Here is a 17066-nt window from a genome sequence, read left to right on the forward strand (position 1 = left end):
GCCCTTTTGATTTTCCGACACTAGGTCCTCGCACATTTCATGTCATTCCGTGCTGCCTTTTGGAATCTTCCGTTCAGCTCTTTAGTGTCTTGGATTCTTCCTTGTGCTTTGGCTTCTCTACTTTCCAGTGCAATCTTCCGAGTTTCTTCTGACATCCATTTTGGTCTTTTCTTCCTCTTCTGTCTTTGTAATAATCGTTTGCACTCTTCCTGAATGATACATTTAACATCCTCCCACAACTCATATGGTCTTCGCTCATTAGTGTTCAAGGCCGCAAACCTGTTCCTGAGATGATTCTGAAATTCAGGTGGTATGAAATTATAGTCATATTTTGGCTCCTTGTGGATTCCAAATTATAGTTTCAATAGTTATTAATCTAGTATAGCTTTAGCCTGGAGTGAAAAAAAAAGTTCTTTTTTCAAGACCCTGGTCACGTAAATATGTTCCTTTTGTTTTACGTGCCATCTGGCTTCCTCTCACCTGGTAGTAGCAGTGTTTAAATAGGACAAAAATTAATGTTAATGGCTATAGAAAGTAGGAAAAGTAGAAAGAAAATAGTAAAATTTCAGAGAATAAGTCAGTGGAGATGAGACAAACTTAGTGTTTTCTAATTAGAAAATTTTAATATTCCCTCCTAGGGTTTTACATTAGAAGTGTTTGATGATAAAATGTTTCTGTATAGCCATGTTGCTCAGTTATAGCGTACTCTCTGCTTTCACTGTAGAAATTAGTAATGGAAGTTTAAAAAGATCTCCGGTTCTCTTTCTAAAATTTTATTTTATTTGTTTTAATGAACATTTACAGAGATTTTGGATTTCCATTTATTCATTGTTGCACTATCCGCGCCCCCCCCCCCCCCCAGTTCGTTCCTCTACTTTTTTTTTTCCTTGAAAGTCTGTTTTAATTGTCCCATTGTCACAGTGCTTGTCAAAACCAGCTCTGATTCATCTCCTTTGTCAGTGTGTCCTTTGCTATTCCCTACCACTCCTCCCTAAGAGAGATGTATTCTCTTAGCTACTTCCTGCTGAAAAGGGACATCGTAGGTTTCATGGTGAAGCTTCTCTCAGTACGCTAAATGGCCCTTTGACAATAGGAAACATGTAGACTATTGTGGAGATTGATTTTGTAATTTAGATGCACTGTTATTAATTGTGCTTAGCAGTACATGTTCATATCCTTGAAGCTACATAACGGAACTGTTGCAGCCTAGAAGACACAAATTTAACTAACAAGTTGAAAGTATGAGTCAACAATTAAAAGCAATAAAAACTCTGGTTCTCTTAATGACTATTTCAAAGTGAAGATGAAGAGTCACAAGCTAGAAGTTACATATAAAAATTTTTATTTTTAAATCCATCTGTGTATTAGAAAATATCCTGATTTATTTACTATTTCAGTCAAAGTAATCATGTTCTTGAAATACAAAACTTAAACTTTTTAGTTGGAGAAAGATATATTTAAACAGAACTTAACAAGAACTCTTCCCTGCAGGGTCTAATAATTGGCTGCTTTTTTATTAACAGTAACTTTGAGAAAGGTTGTGCTGACAATATTAATGTATTATTGTCACCTGTATCAATCATACCTAGCTTGAAGGGTCATTTCCAAAGTTAATAGTCTAAGAAGGCAAAATCACCAACTGTTAATGCTTTCAAATATTAATTGTTCAGAAAACTGTGGACCTAATTTCTGAAGGAAGCATTTACTTCATATCTCTGGTTATTGAAAATCTCCAATCAAGTAAATCAAGGAGGAAGCAATTGTACTTCCAGCCAAAGGTACATGGTTGGAATCCACCAGCTGCTTCTTGGGAGAAAGCTGGACAATCACTTCCTGTGAAATTTATTGCCTCTGAAAAATCCACTGTAGGGCCGTCTACAGGTCATTTCTGACTCAAGTGGACAGCCCACACCACCACCACCAACTACATCCTTATCTGTCAGGAGTATGATGTCACTGTAGTTAAGTGGTTGCTAAAGGCCCTTCATGATGAGAGGTTTTGAGGTGCTTCTCTCTTTTTCTGTGTAGTTTGTAGATTGCAAGGTGAAGAGATGGCTGACAGTGTCAATACTTTCCTCCAGGACCTGGTCATGGGCGTCAAAGACTCCATCTGGGGTATCTCTACCATCTCAAAGCTGGATGCTCCAATAAAGCAGAAGAGGGAAGATCAGTTACAGAGACCGGCCAGCAGCGTCCTCACGCAGAAGAGATTGCAGAGTGTAGAGCAGAAGCAGGAGAACGAGCCTCATATTAGTAGGATTGTCCTGTGCTGTGCCTGCAATGGAGGCATATTCTAATTTGGTCTCACTTTGTTTTACCGAGTGTTTATCCCTGTGCTTCAGTCAATGACAGCACAAATTATTGGTGATCTGTCACTACATGAAGATATTTGGTCATTGCTGGAATTTCTTCTCTTATCAATTTTCAGTGCTCTCAGGGTGCTTCCTCTGTTTGTCCTGAGCCAAGTTGTCAATGCCATTTGGTTCCAAGACATAGCTGATCTGGCCTTTGAAGAAATATCAGGAAGCCTCACCCTTTTCCTATTGTCAGTAAAATAATTGTTGATATGCTCTTCAACCTTTTGCTGCAAGCTCTTTTCCTGTTCCAGGGGATGTTTACGAGTCTTTTCCCCATCCATCTCATTGGTCAGCTGGTTAGCCTTCTGTACATGTCCCTTCTATTTCACTTTACTGCCTTGAATATCTCTGGTTTAATAAAGGAATTGAAATGCACCAGAGGTTGTCAAACATAGAAAGGAACTGGCCTTATTACTTTGGATTTAGTTTGTCCTTGGCTTTCTTCATAGCAATGCAATCCTCATACATTATCAGTGATTGTATCTTTTCCATCCCCTTTCCTTTATTCATTATCAGTGCTAATGAGGCAAAGACTCATGGCAAAGAATTTCTTCTTCAGTTGCACCTCCTCTCCTTCATGGTCATCTTAAGGAACAGACCCTTCCAAAGACAGTACTTGCTGACTGCTTTGAGTAGCTCAGCCTCTGCAGAGAAGTTCCCTTCATATCCATCTCGTGCCAAACTGAAGAACCCCGACCTCTGATTTCACCTACCATCCTGCAGGGATGAGTGGGACTCTTCTCTCTGGAACCTCTCCCTAATCAGGGAAGGCATGACCCAGTCTGCCAAGGGTCCTTTGCATATTCCCTTTTCTTTGAGGAATTGAAATTTGTCTCTGGCAAACTTAGGCAGAATCTTCCTGACATCATTGTATAGATTTTTAGCACCCCAGTACTTCAAAACTAATGAAAAGCCTGTAGTTTAAATGGACTGAAGGTTTTTCTGTGGCTATTATAGAACATTTGCTGGACCCCAAGCCTAGACTGATTTAAAAACTCTTTCTCCCTGTGCCATTTATCGTCCCACCTTCCGTCCTGCCTTCCACCCTTGGATGAATGTGTTTTGTAAATCTAGTTACTGTAGTTTGTGGATTTGTTATGTTCCTTTGATTCTGTGAAGCACATACATTGGATGTGGCTAGTAAAGGAGGATCTCAGTCTCACCTCGTCATGCCCCTTATAGCCAAAAAACAAACAAACAACAAAACAACAACAACAAAAAACTGTGGACCTAACATTTAATATTTTAAGCACTTTAAGATAATGATAAGATTGTTCATAATATTTTAAAATCCATATGTTTGCATATGCAATTTATTACCTGTAATTAGAATTATTTTAAATTTTAGCATTAAATTTAATTTTTAAAATTGCTATATTTTCCAATCTTCTACACAAGTCACCAACTTTATGAGAGTAATGTATAATATGTCATGAATAATACTCAAATTTTGAATAGTAAGGAACTAGTACTTGACAAAATTTTACATAGGCTTAAACAAGTTATGAAAACTGAAGTCATATTTAAATACTGAAAGACATTTTTAAAGATTACTATGTACAAAAATGAAATAATTTTTTTTTTCCAAAGAGTAAAGCAAACGGAGGGGATGGGTAAGGAGGAAAATGTGCAACAATGAATGAATGGAAAATCAAGTTCTCTAGACCCTTTCATTAAAATCTCAATGAAATAAAAAAAAAATTTAAAAAGAAGACTGTAAGACCAAAAGAAATACCCGGTAGGTAACATTTATTATTATAATGTTGCTTATATATAATTAAAGTAGTTCAATTATTATTGTTAATTTTTTATATATCAATTTGTGTCAAAACTACTGGAGAAGAATTTTTTTGTTTATTTTTGCTTTCTAATTATAACAGATCTTCAGTTTATTTGAAGCAATTCAATTTCAAAAATTTTACATTACAGAAGTCACAGAAAAATCTGGGAAATCAGAACCAATAGAAGAATGATCGAAAATATGGCATTTTTGTTTCTTTTAACAATGTCATGGCTTTATTCAAAACCCAGTTGGACAAAAGTATAAACTTCAAAGTTTTAAAAGGGGAGTTTCTTGAGAAATATAACAGTATGTACATATTGCCATACAAAGAGTATTAAAATAAGACCAAAAACCTGTACCATATATTAAACCCACCCTTACTTATTTGCACAAAAATGCCACCCACAAAGTCATACAAGTTTTATAAGTTATTTGGAGGCTGTGTTATTTTCAAACCAAAGAACTCTATTTTTGATTGCACAATAAGAGGATTGATAAAAAATTCAATACATAGATTTTTTTAAAAAAAATAACTCTTTTATCATCTAGTATAATAAGTAATGAGAATTCTTAGGGAATAAATCAAAACATTACAATTGTTACAAAGAGAAACAATTGTTAGTCTTTTGGAGACCTTAATCGAGCCCTCAAATTTAATTTCTTTCAGTCAGTTGTGTACTTTTTAAATTTCTTTACAAATAACTTTATAATGTCTACTTAATTTTTTTAAAAGAAAATTTTTTTATTATTATTTTAAAAAAATCTTAAGAAAAAATACCAAACAAACTTTGATCTGTGATTCCTTGAACCTTCTGAAGAGGATGGCCACTTTCAGAGCTCAGAAAGAGAGTTGATTTTAAAACTCAAAAGTCACACATTTTAAACAAAAAAAGATGTATTATACTTAGTAAATGTGTTCCAGTCCAGAAGCTTCAATAAACTTGTTAACATTAAAGATTCTTCAAAATATGCAAAACAAAAGGGAAAAATCTAGACAGAATAAATTGAAAAAAAATCCCCATGACAAAAAGGAAAATAAATACTTATCTACTCATTACATTTTTAAAGTAGAGAAATAAATGCATAAACATTCATACTTATCTCATTTTTTTTCCAATGGCCATCCAGTTGAAGTCAAATATTAATTTTAACATTATGTTCCAAATATTTTACCAACTGCCTAGTATACACCAATTAAATGTAGTAACTTAAAATCTTCTATAACTATAGGAAGAATAAAGGTTCTACTCGAGAAAACAAGAAAATGTTGTAAAGTGTATTCTAATCATATGGGAAGCAAACTTTAAGAGAATGATTTGAATGTCTCATTAATTACGATTACAGGCAATTGTTCTGATTTTTGAGAAACACTAATGCTGGTTCCCATTGTTTCCCTTATCTTTTTCTTCATCTACTAATAATCTGTACATGCTGTCAGTCAAAAGAAAGCTATATTGTAAGCAGAACTTGCTGCATAAAACTATATGGATTTTTTATTTTAAAATCTGTGAAAATACTCAATTTTTCCCATGTAACTTGTTGATAAAGGAGACAAGTCTGATAAGGTGGTGTTTAAGGTTTCCCTCAATAGCCCTAAGCTTCCCAACAGAGTTTCTGTTTGTCTTTTGAGAGGAAGGGGAATAAAACAAGGAAGGAAGGTAGATCATAAAGGAATTGCTGAAATGAATAAACCCCCACATATCTAAACACAAACAACCCCCAGCTTGTAATGATCTACAGTCTGAAGAAGAAAGGGCTCACCTGCATGTTTCTAATTTAGTAAATGCAATTACTCCTTCAGAAATAAAATCTTACAAGTAACCTATCTTAAAAATACATTTCAGAAGTCTTCACAAAATCTAGTCACACTATTGCTAGATACAGCCTTCACTATTCCGTTTGTACTTTCTAAATAACTCTTAGGACAAAGAAACACCCACGTATCCATAGTGGAAAAAAAAGTCACTGCCTTCCAACTAAAGATCACTGTGCCATTTAAAAAAAATGAATTTATAAATAACTATAAAATTTTATTTATGAAATGCACTATACTATACCAATACCTGTGCAAGAGCTTTCAGATTTTAATTATGGGCTAAGAATTAACATACCAGTGAGCATAAATTAGAAAAATTAAGGTTCCAAATAAATTTCTAGGGTACTTCACAATTAGGCGGGGTAATGAAAAATTGTCTCTACATACAATATGATCATTAACAGACTAACAAAATTTAGTTGGAGTGATAAAACAGCAAGAATAATAAAACCACAGTTTTCCTATAGAATGTTTGTATGTTATTTTCAATAAGGATAGATATTGTACATAAAGAAACAAAGACAATGTGATCACTCTTTTTGCAAACTCAAGAAAATTAGGACATTGAGGCTTAGAATGAGCTAGTCGTTATTGTATTTTCCATCATCTTGAGCATGTGGTTTCTTCCTCTTCCCTCAGACTCCCTTCTTCCTCTTTTTTGTCTTCCTCTCCTTCTTCAACATAGTCCTCATCATCTTTTTCATTCTGGATTTCTTCTTTCATTAAGTATGAGAGGTCTGTTTCTGTCTCCTTCAGTTCTGAGACTCCTTCATCATCAGCTTCATCCTCATCTTCCTCTTCCTTCTTCATATCCTTCAGGTAGACCAGCTTCATCATCTTCTTCATCCTCATTCTCTTCATTTCCGTCTTAGTCATCGTCCTCTTGCAGATGATTCAGATGCTTCCTTATCCTCTTGGTCAAATCCATCTAAGTATGTAATTTGCTGTAGCAGTTAAAGAATGCTTTATAATCTAAATTTGTAATCTCACAATTTAAACAAGGCAAGGCTTTTCATATGCTTAAGGTTTTGAAAAGCTGTTACTGTACTGAGATCTTTAATTTTATTTCCACTCAGACTGAGGTAGGTATAGTTTGGACATTTTTCTGTCAGGACTTCTAAGCCTCTAGAAATACTATTATTATTAAATTCTAAATTCTAAAATTTATTTAAGCTAGGATATTGAGCGAGTGAATTTAATTCCACATCAACCATACTTAAAGACTTCTTTAAAAGTATCATTTAGGCCCTCAATTTCTCCATTGACAACACATTGGTAATTATCAAAGAATAACTCTTTTAATTCCTCTACCTCCTTCGGGCTTTGTTACTTAACTCCAGATTAATCCTTTTCTCCATGTCCATGTCTTCCATCTCCTCTTCCCCCACTAGTCTCCTGTCCTCTTTCCTGCCTCTCCTCACCATGCCCAACCTTAAAATTGAAAGTTTGAAAATGCATGAAAAGAAAGGCAAATATAACACCAACAACCAGCAGATAGCTGCTAGGGAGGGGGGAAAAAAAGAGAATAGCCTGGAGAAGAATTAAAAAGTTAGAAATGTGAGCAGCAGTTTGAAAAGAAAAATATACAAAAACAGAAATTATGTCTATTTAGGAAATAAATGAAATCTAACTATTTTGGATCCACAATATAAACAATGGCTCACTTCCTGTTCGAAATGAAAAAAGTCCTTCACTTAGCAATTGCCGCTGTAATATTCAATGACCTCAGTATCAGACCAGTACTCTGTATTTTTGTCACAACTTAAATAGATTTATCTTGCAAACAGCTTCCAGAGGAAAAAAAGTATGAAGGAAAAAATGCTTATGTAAAGAACTTCAAAGAACTGCATCTATGTTTTTTAGCATACTGATAAAAATTGCCTGGGTTGAAATCCTGCATTGCCTTTAAATAGAAGAAGAATTATGTAAATTTTTCTCTTTTGATGCAATACATTTCACTTCTGATGACTATTCCCTATCATTTTTTTAAAAATAAAGATCAATTAATGGATCACAGTGCCTAAGAAAGCGTATTTCTCTTATTATATTCAATGTTTATCCCACACTTATATGTACTAACCACATAGCTTTGTAACTTCAGGGAGATGAAGAGTTTAACACTCATGATGCTCACATGCATTGTCAGTAATTTGGGATTCTAATCATCATGAGAACAGTATAAAATTTAGAAATTTAAAAAATTTAAAAAAAATAAAAAACACCAAAACCAAAAACCTCCACCCTCCAAAAGCAGAGTGGCATCCTCTCCCAAAATAGCTTGCCTTCAAAAACTTTATGAACATGGAGAAACAATGAAAGTTATACAAGTGTTCAGGTCTTTTATACAAGTGTTCAGGTCTTTCGATTATAGGGTCGCTATGAGTCACCTACAACTCGATTACACTGAACAACAACAACAACAACAAAATCTACTCTCCACTTTAAAAAAGGAGAGTGTTATCTGGAAACCCAACTGGAAGAATGACCAGACAAAAGTATATATTCTTTTTTCCTCTTTTCAACACAACTAGGTTGTCGAAAGAGTTTTTACCTGAATCCTCTGGAAAGCTTAAGATTTTGAAAAAAGCATTGTCAGCTTAAATCTGCCTGCCCATATGCACAAGATGAAATCAACTCATCTGTTCCACAAAAATACTCTTGTAAGAAGAGTATCTTGCCATTCATAGAAAAATCACTGAGCAAATTTTCAACTTCATGAATGTGTTTGAGCAAATTTCCAACTTCTTTAATGTGTTTGCAAGTTCTTTTCTTGATTAAGATTTATCTAATGCAAAAAATAGACATTTTTCATTAGAGTTCAAAATAAAACCCATGCGTACATATCTCAAGTTTGACTCAGAAATAAAAATTTATACAGTAAGCAAAAAGTATAAATTTCATGTTGGCAAAGTAAATTTCATTTTTTTCTGCTTCAAAAATGACAATTTATATACATATCCAGGAGGACAAAATTTCATAAAAAAGGGCCATATATTGAATACTGCAGTGTCTTAAACAATATAAATTTTATATTTCTTTGTGTTGTGATTTCAACAGAGTTACTACAATGTTTTGTCCAGATACTTTTATGTTACATGTAACATTAATCAAAATTACCTTGTGACCTTATATGTTAAATGAAAGCATAGCTTGAATTTTCAATTATTTAACAAAACATTATATATTGTTGTTGTTATGTGTCATTGAGTAGCCTGTGACTGATAGTAATCCTATATACAACAGCTCTGAAACCTACCCTGTCCCGAGCCAGTCTCACTGACTCTAGCACACTGAATCCCATTGCCTCAGTTACCACGTCAATCCATCTTATCTGGGGTCTTCCTCCCCTGTGCTGTCCCTCCACTTTCTGAGCATGATGTCCTTCTTTGACTAGTCCCCCCTAGCCATATGCCCAGTGTGTGTGTGTGTGTGTGTGTGTGTATATCTTTTTAATTCTAGCAATCAAAAGTATTAATTTAAGCTCAGTTTGTGAATGTTTTCTAAGGGAAGATTAGTTGCAAAACATGTTGATCATCAAATAGTTTACAAATTTTTAATTTTGTTCACACACTATACTTCACTATTATGTTACATTGTAGAAGTATATGGTGAAATTGAATAATATCTTGTCCTTGTACATATGTTTATGCAATTGTCTCAACATCACCAGTTGATGACTATTCTTTTTCATAGAATATGTTGAATTTTTGTTAAAAATAACATGAAGAGACTTCTTCAATGTACTGAACAGCAATGATGTCAGTCTGGAGAACAAGGTGTGCTTGATACAGGCCATGGTCTTTACAATCACTTGCTATGCATCAGAAAGCTGGACAATGACTAGGGATGGTAGGGGAAGAATTGGTGCCTTGGAGTTGTGGTGTTGGAGAGAGTATTGAATATACCAGGGATTTTTAAGAGAAGAAACAGGTTAATCCTGGAGAGGGTTAAACAAGGTTCCTCCTTGGATGGAAGGATTTTGAAGCTTCATCTGACATATTTTGGACATGTTGGAAGGAGGGACTAGTCCTTGGAGAGGGATGCCATGTTTGGGAGAGTGGAGGGACAGTGCAGGAGAGGAAGACCCTCAATGAGATGGATTCACTCAGTGGGGTAGGTGTGTCAGAGACAATAAGATTGGCACAGGATAGAGCAGCATTTAGAGCTGTTGTACATAGGGTCGCTATGAGTCACAGATGATTCCATGGCACATAACTACAGCAGCATGGCTATTGCCAAATATGTTTGTTTCTGGATTCTCAATTTTAGTCCATTGATTTATAGGTTTATCCATTTGGGCAACATAAATCCTCCACCTGTCCCCTTTTTCTCAATTATTTAATATATTTTGAGTTCCATGTATTTCTATATGAATATCACTACAAGGGGGAAGGAAGGCAACTGGGAACATTCCATGGGAGAAACAAACTCAAACTCCATCTGAGAATTAACTGCCTCTGAAGCCCTAAAAGAGAGTCAGTTATGATTCAGCTCCAACTAGATGGAACTTAATAACAACAACAACCCTAAATTTATAGACCGCTTGAGGGTTTGTACAGCTTTAATCACATTAACCTATTGCATGGAAATAATATCGACGTATGCTAACCCTCCATCAGATTTCTGAGGCTGTAAATATTTACTACAGAAGAATGAACATAATGCTTCCATTGACCCACTGGTGGGTTCAAACTATCAATTATTAAAAGACATATTCTGCATTGTATAGTCAAAACTCCTTCTCAAGATAAAAGTATAAAAGAATGACCGTTGCTAACATTTCATTCTACTTGGATTCACAGTCAATGCCTGTAGAAAAAGGACTTAGAATTTAAAAAAATGATTTAAAGAAATAAAATGTTTAAAAAAATTTTTCAAAAAGTTGATGGAGCTCTGGTGGCCTGGGAGCAAGAAGCTATGCTGCAACCCCAAAGGCATGTGTAGTCCAAATCCACCAGATGCTCTGCTGAAGAAGGAGGGGCAGTTTCCCTCTTTGCCAGTGGATTCTCTTAGACTGTGCAAAAGAAGACACACACGTACACTCACAAAATCGGAAGATGTAATGCAATGGACAAATCTACTGACAAAGAATTCTTTAAAAAAAATTAAACCAAAAAACTAAAAACAAATCCCAAACTGTGATTTTAGTGCAGGACTACCGGAAGTTTGGATTTTTTTTTTTCATTTTTTGTTGCATATTTTACACCTTTCTCTCCATGTCACCTCTCCAAGTCCATTTTGTAATGAACCTCTTGTTCCAGAATGTTAATTGTCTGACATATAATTTATTATAATACATTCTTTTCAGACAGTCTTTTCCCCTCTAGTTTCAGTGCAGTGTTTGTTCATTGTCTAACCAATTTTTTTTCTTCTTCTCCCCCAACTTCCAGTGGTAGTCTGATTTTATAATAGTAGTGTTATACAATATTTGTCCTTTCATGACTGAGATATTTCACTTTTTCTATTGTCTTCCAGGCTCTCCCACATTATGTAGTGTTTTTAAGGTTCATGTCTTTCAATGCTCAGTAATAGTCCATTGTGTGAACATTCTATGATTTTTTCTTTTTTCTTTTTTTTTCTATATTTTATTAATTTTCATAAACATTTACAGAGATTTTGGGTTTCCATTCATTCACTGTTGCACTATTCTCTCTACCCTCCTCCCAGTTTGTTCTTGTCCAAATGCCACAGTGCTTGTCAAAGCCAGTTCTGATTAATCTTCTTTGTCAGTGTGTCCTTTGCCATTCCCTATCACTCCTCCCTGAGAGAGACTTCACCCTGAGTCATAAGGAAAAGGGGATGGCGTATTCTCTTAGCTACTTCCTGCTGAAAAGGGACGCTGTGGGTTTCAGGGTGAAGATCTTCTCTCACTACTCTAAAGGGCCCCTTTGGCAGTAGGAAACACATAGACTATTATGGAGATTGATTTTGGAATTTAGATGCACTCTTATTGATTGTGCTTGGCCGTACATGTTCATATCCTTGAAGATGTATCATGGGGGTGTTGCAACCTAGAAGACACAAATTTGACTAACAAGTTATAAGTACATGAGTCCAAAAATTATGGAAAAGTAAAAGAAAAGATTCTTTCATTGTTTTACAAACCCTCCCCCAGGTCCCCTCCACCATGTAGCCCTCGCTCTAGTCTCCTGTGATGACAGAAATACCTAGTTATACATCTCTTTTAAACAGTTTTCTCCCTCCTCTGTTTCAGTGCAGTATATATTATTGAACCCATCTTACTAGGATTTTTTCTATTCATTTGTTTGTTGATGCAAAGTTGGAATTCTTCCATCTCTTTGCTATTGTGAATAACACAGCAATAAACATGGGTGTCTATACATCTGTTAGAATAATGGTGCTGTTTTCTTTAGGGTATATTCTCAGTTAGATTTAGTAGTATTCACAATAAAAAAAGAGAGGGGAGCACTCAAAAAAATTGTTAAAGAAATTATCTGTATCCACACAAATGGAATATTATGCAGCTCTGAGAATAATAAACTAATAAAACACTACACAACTTGGAAGAGTCTGCTGAGTGAAACATATTGGAGATATTTTTTTAACTAGGGTTTTTTTTTTGTTTGCTTTGTTTTTATTTAATTTTTTCATTAGTTTATTTACAAAATTCTAATATAAATTTGAACAAATTCTTTCAACTTCCCTTACCCCTCCATCCATCAAACTGTAGAAAGCCATGATTAATTCCCTCTTACCCCTGTACATCCACATCCCTCTGCTTCCAGCCTCTCCCACCCTTTCTGGATCCTTATACTCATTCTATAATTACAGTTGTATACAAAATTTAAAAAGCATAATGCTTTCTGGAGAGATTCTTAATAGAATATTTTCCCAATGCAATGTATCTTCTGATTTCCTGACTGCTGGTGCCAAAATAGTTGATTGTAGATCCACGCAAGATAAAATCTTTGCTCCTTCCATCATGATATTGTCTATTGGTCTGATGATGAAAATCTTTGTTTTCTTGACACAGAGATTCAATCTTTATTGAAGACTGAGGTCTTTGGCTTTCTGCAACGAACACCTCAAGTTTTCCTCAATTTCAGTGAGCAAAGATTTGTCATCTGTATAATGCTGGTTGTTCATGATTTTTCCTGATGCCACATCCTCTTCATAATGTCCAGTCTTCTGAATCATCTTTTCTACAGAGAGATTGAAAAGTTATGGAAAAAGAATACATCCTTGGTGCACTAATTTCTTGATTTTAAACGATGCAATCATTGTGAGTTGCTATCCAGTAAGTTCAAACACAGAGTGATCCCATGTATAGCAGAATGAAACCTCGCCCAACACAGCATTAATTTCATAATCATTAGAGATTGTGAAGATGGTGTAGAATAGGTAAGGTTTCGGTAAGGTTTCACTCTCAGATTACTTGGAGTCATAATCAACATCCATCATTGTAGCATTTAGTGAAGAAATCAAAAGTATGTTATCTTGGGAATGTTTGCTGTCAAGAACTTCTCCAAAGTGATAAAGAATCAGAATTCCAAATTAAAGATAGGGTGAATTAGTCTGTGCTGCAATGTTTTTAATTGCCTCCTGTGGATTTGAAAATTGGACAATAAATAATAATGGTAAAAGAAGAATTGCTGTTTTCAAATGTGGCATTGCTTTGGAGTATTGAGTATACCATGGACTCTTGTCTTAAAAAAAGTATTATTTCTTGGAGGAAATACAACCAGCATGCTCAATGAGGCAATGATCATGTACTTTGGGTACAACATCAGGAGCAGTCAATTATTAGGGGAAAAATATATGATCAGAATAACATGCAGAGTCAGAGAAAGAGGAGAAGATTCTTAACAAAATGGATTGACACAGTAACTGTAACAATGGGCTCAAGCATGTAGAAGATTAGAGAATGATGCATGATAGACCAAGGGTCAAATGTGTTGCTCAGAGGTTCACTGAGAGTCCTGGTTCACTTCATGGCACATAGCAACAATGTCTTTCAGTAATGTTGTTCAGTAATGTTTTTCAGTGTTCAGACTGTTGAGTTTTACTTTATTAGGTTAATTTCTAAGCATTTTATTCCTTTTGATGTTAATAATCCTTCTTTGTTCCCAACTTTTGCATTCCAGTCACCCATTATTATTAGAGAATCTACGTATCGTGTTCAATTGATTTCCGACTGCAAAACTTGGTAGAAATAATCTATTTCCTACTTTTTTGGGCTCTGATTGTTGGTGATAGATGATAATGATATTAACAGATCTTCTTTGTATGCATATGAATATGATCCAGTCAAAAAGCCCAATGTATTTTTTCTTTCATTGGGGAAGCATTCTTCAAAGTCAGTTTGGTCTGTTGTTATCAGATGTTGTCAAGGTTAAGTATGACACATAGTGACCCTATGACCAACATATCTAAAACTTGCCCTATCCTCTGTCATCTTCACCATCTCTGAAATCCTTGAGCCCATTGTTGCAATCACTGTGCCCATCAATCTCATTAACTGTCTTTCTTTTACTGACCTCACCTTTCCAAGCATGATGTCTATTTCAAGGACTGGTACCTTTCAATCACATGCCCAAAAGATAACAGATGATTAACAATCTGCATCTCCAAGGAGTACACTGGTTTCACTTTCTACAAAACATCCTTGTTTGGTTTTTTGGCAAACCAAGGGATGTTCTTCTCCAAGATGCAAAAAAATCTTATCCTTCTTTTGTCATATCCATTCATTGTCCAAACTTCAGACACGTAGCAAGTACTTGAAAACAGCATAGTTTGAATTAGGGCACTTCAGTCTTTAAGCTAACATCATTACTCTTTATAACTTTGGAGAGGTCCTTGATGACAGATTTTTCTTAAGGCAGCATGTCTTCTGATCTAACGGCTAATAACATATTAAATGAGGATCCAAGCAAGATTAAATCCTTGACACCCTCATGATGCTGCCTATTTGTCCAGTGGTGAGAATGTTTTGTTTCCTTGATTTTGAGATGTAGTAAACATTGAACGCTTAAATTCTTGGCCTTCAACAGCAAATACCTCACACCTTCCTCAGTTTCAAGGGGAAGGTTTTGTCATCTTCAAGTTGTTGATGAATCTTCCTTCAATCTTGATGGCACATTTCTTTTCATAAAAAACAACTTCTGTAATGATTTGTTCAGCAAGCAAATTGAACAAGTATGGAAACAAGATACAGCCCTGCAGCATACCTTTCTTGATTTTAACCAATGTTGTATTCCCTTGCTCTGTTTGCACAACTACCTCATGCTCTAGGTATAGGTTTTTTCATGAGCACAATCAAGTGTTCTGAGATTCTAATTCTCCTTAAAAATAGCCACAATTTGTTTTGATTCACACTGTCAAATGTATATGTATAGCTGAATAGTTCCCTGATGACTTGAATTATTATTATATGCCCTTTACCAAAAAGTGATGTTGAAGTTAAACTATCAAGGTAGTTTCACTAATTGTCCTTTTAATTCTACTAGATGTTTTTATGCTTAGTTTGTAACTACACTGTTAGCTACTTACAGATCTAGAATTAATATTAATTCACTTTCTTGGTGATTTAATACTCATATTATTATGAAAAAAAATGATTACATACTCTACAATTTTACTCTCTGATATGTCTCAGATAGCTATCTATCTGTGCCCTGGACATGTTCACCAGGTTGTGCAACTGTCTGGAAGACATCGTATTTATTTCCTCTTTCTTAAAAAACAAGTGACCCAACAGAGTGTGGAAATTTCGAACAATATTATTATCACATGCAGACATGATCCTGCTGATAATGATCTAAAACTGACTGGAACAGTATATCAGCAGAGAACTTCCAGATGTGCTAGCTGGATTTAAAAGAGGTCATGGCACTAAGGACATTCTGCCTGATGTTAGATGGATCTTGTCTGAAAGCAGAAAGTACCAAAAGAATATCTATCTGTGTTTAATTTTCTATGCAATGGCATACGACTGTATGAATTACAGCAAACTGTACTAACTTCAAGAAGAATGGGAATCCCAGAATGCTTGATTGTGTTTATGTGAACCCAATACTTTGACCAGAAGGCAGTCATCAGAACAGAACCATTCCATGGTTCAAAATCAAGAAAAAGGTATAACAGGAATGTATCCTATCTCAAAATCTTTTCAATCAATATCTTGTGCAATTCATCCTAGAAGCTGGGCTCTATGAAGAGGAATGTGACATCAGGATTGGAGGAAGACTCATCAACAAACTATATTATGCAGATGACACAACCTTGCTTGAAGAAACTGAGTGAAACTTAAAAGTGTTTGCTGCAGAAGGTCAAGGACTTTAACATGGATTGAAACTTAACATAAAGAAAGCAAAGATACTCACCATTAGGCCAATTGGCAACATCATGATAGATTGTGAAAAGATTCAGATTGTTAACAGCTTCAGCTTGCTTGGCTCCACAATTAACACTCTTGGAAACAGCGGCCAGGAAATTAAAAAACTAATTGCATTGGAAAAATCTGCTGTCAGGGTTCTTTCCAGAGTACTAAACAATAAATTCATTCTAGAGACTAAGGTTGGCCAGATCTGGGTCATGGCATTTGCAATCACCTTCTATGCATCAGAAAGCTGGACAATGACTAAGAATAATAGAAGAAGAATTGATGTCTTTGAGGTGTGGTGCTGGAGAAGAGTATTCAATGTACTAGGGACTACTCAGAGAACAAACAGACCTGTCTTGGAGAGGGTGAAACCAGGCTCTCCTTGGAGGCAAGAATGTTGAGGCTCTATCTGATTTTACTTTTGTATGTTGGGAGGAGAGGCCAGTCCTTGGAGAAGGACATCATGCTTGGAGAGGTGGAAGGACAGATCAAGAGAGGAAGACCTTTGATGAAATGCATTGGCTCGGTGACCAGGATAAAAGGGGGTAGATGTGTCAGAGACAAAGAAGTTGGCTCCTAATAGAGCAGGATTCTTCATGGTACATAACAACAAAAACTGTTGTTGTTGTTGTTATGTGCCATCGAGTCGTTTCCGACTCATAGCGACCCTATGAACAACAGCTCTAAACCCTGCTCTATCCTGCGCCAACCGCACCACCTCTGACACACCCATCCCGATTATCCCAGTCACCGAATCAATCCATCTCA

The 17066-nt window shown here is 35.4% G+C and overlaps 2 pseudogenes; one reads left to right on the plus strand and one right to left on the minus strand.

Annotated features, from left to right (window-relative positions):
* The first annotated feature begins 2051 nt into the window (after positions 1 to 2051).
* On the plus strand, positions 2052 to 2947 carry LOC102864298 (annotated as a pseudogene).
* A 3590-nt stretch (positions 2948 to 6537) lies between these two features.
* On the minus strand, positions 6538 to 7320 carry LOC102865908 (annotated as a pseudogene).
* Positions 7321 to 17066: the final 9746 nt, after the last annotated feature.

This window comes from Elephantulus edwardii, unplaced genomic scaffold (genome assembly GCF_000299155.1).
Source record: "Elephantulus edwardii isolate Elephantulus edwardi_28Jun2011 unplaced genomic scaffold, EleEdw1.0 scaffold00351, whole genome shotgun sequence".
Lineage (NCBI taxonomy): Eukaryota > Metazoa > Chordata > Mammalia > Macroscelidea > Macroscelididae > Elephantulus > Elephantulus edwardii.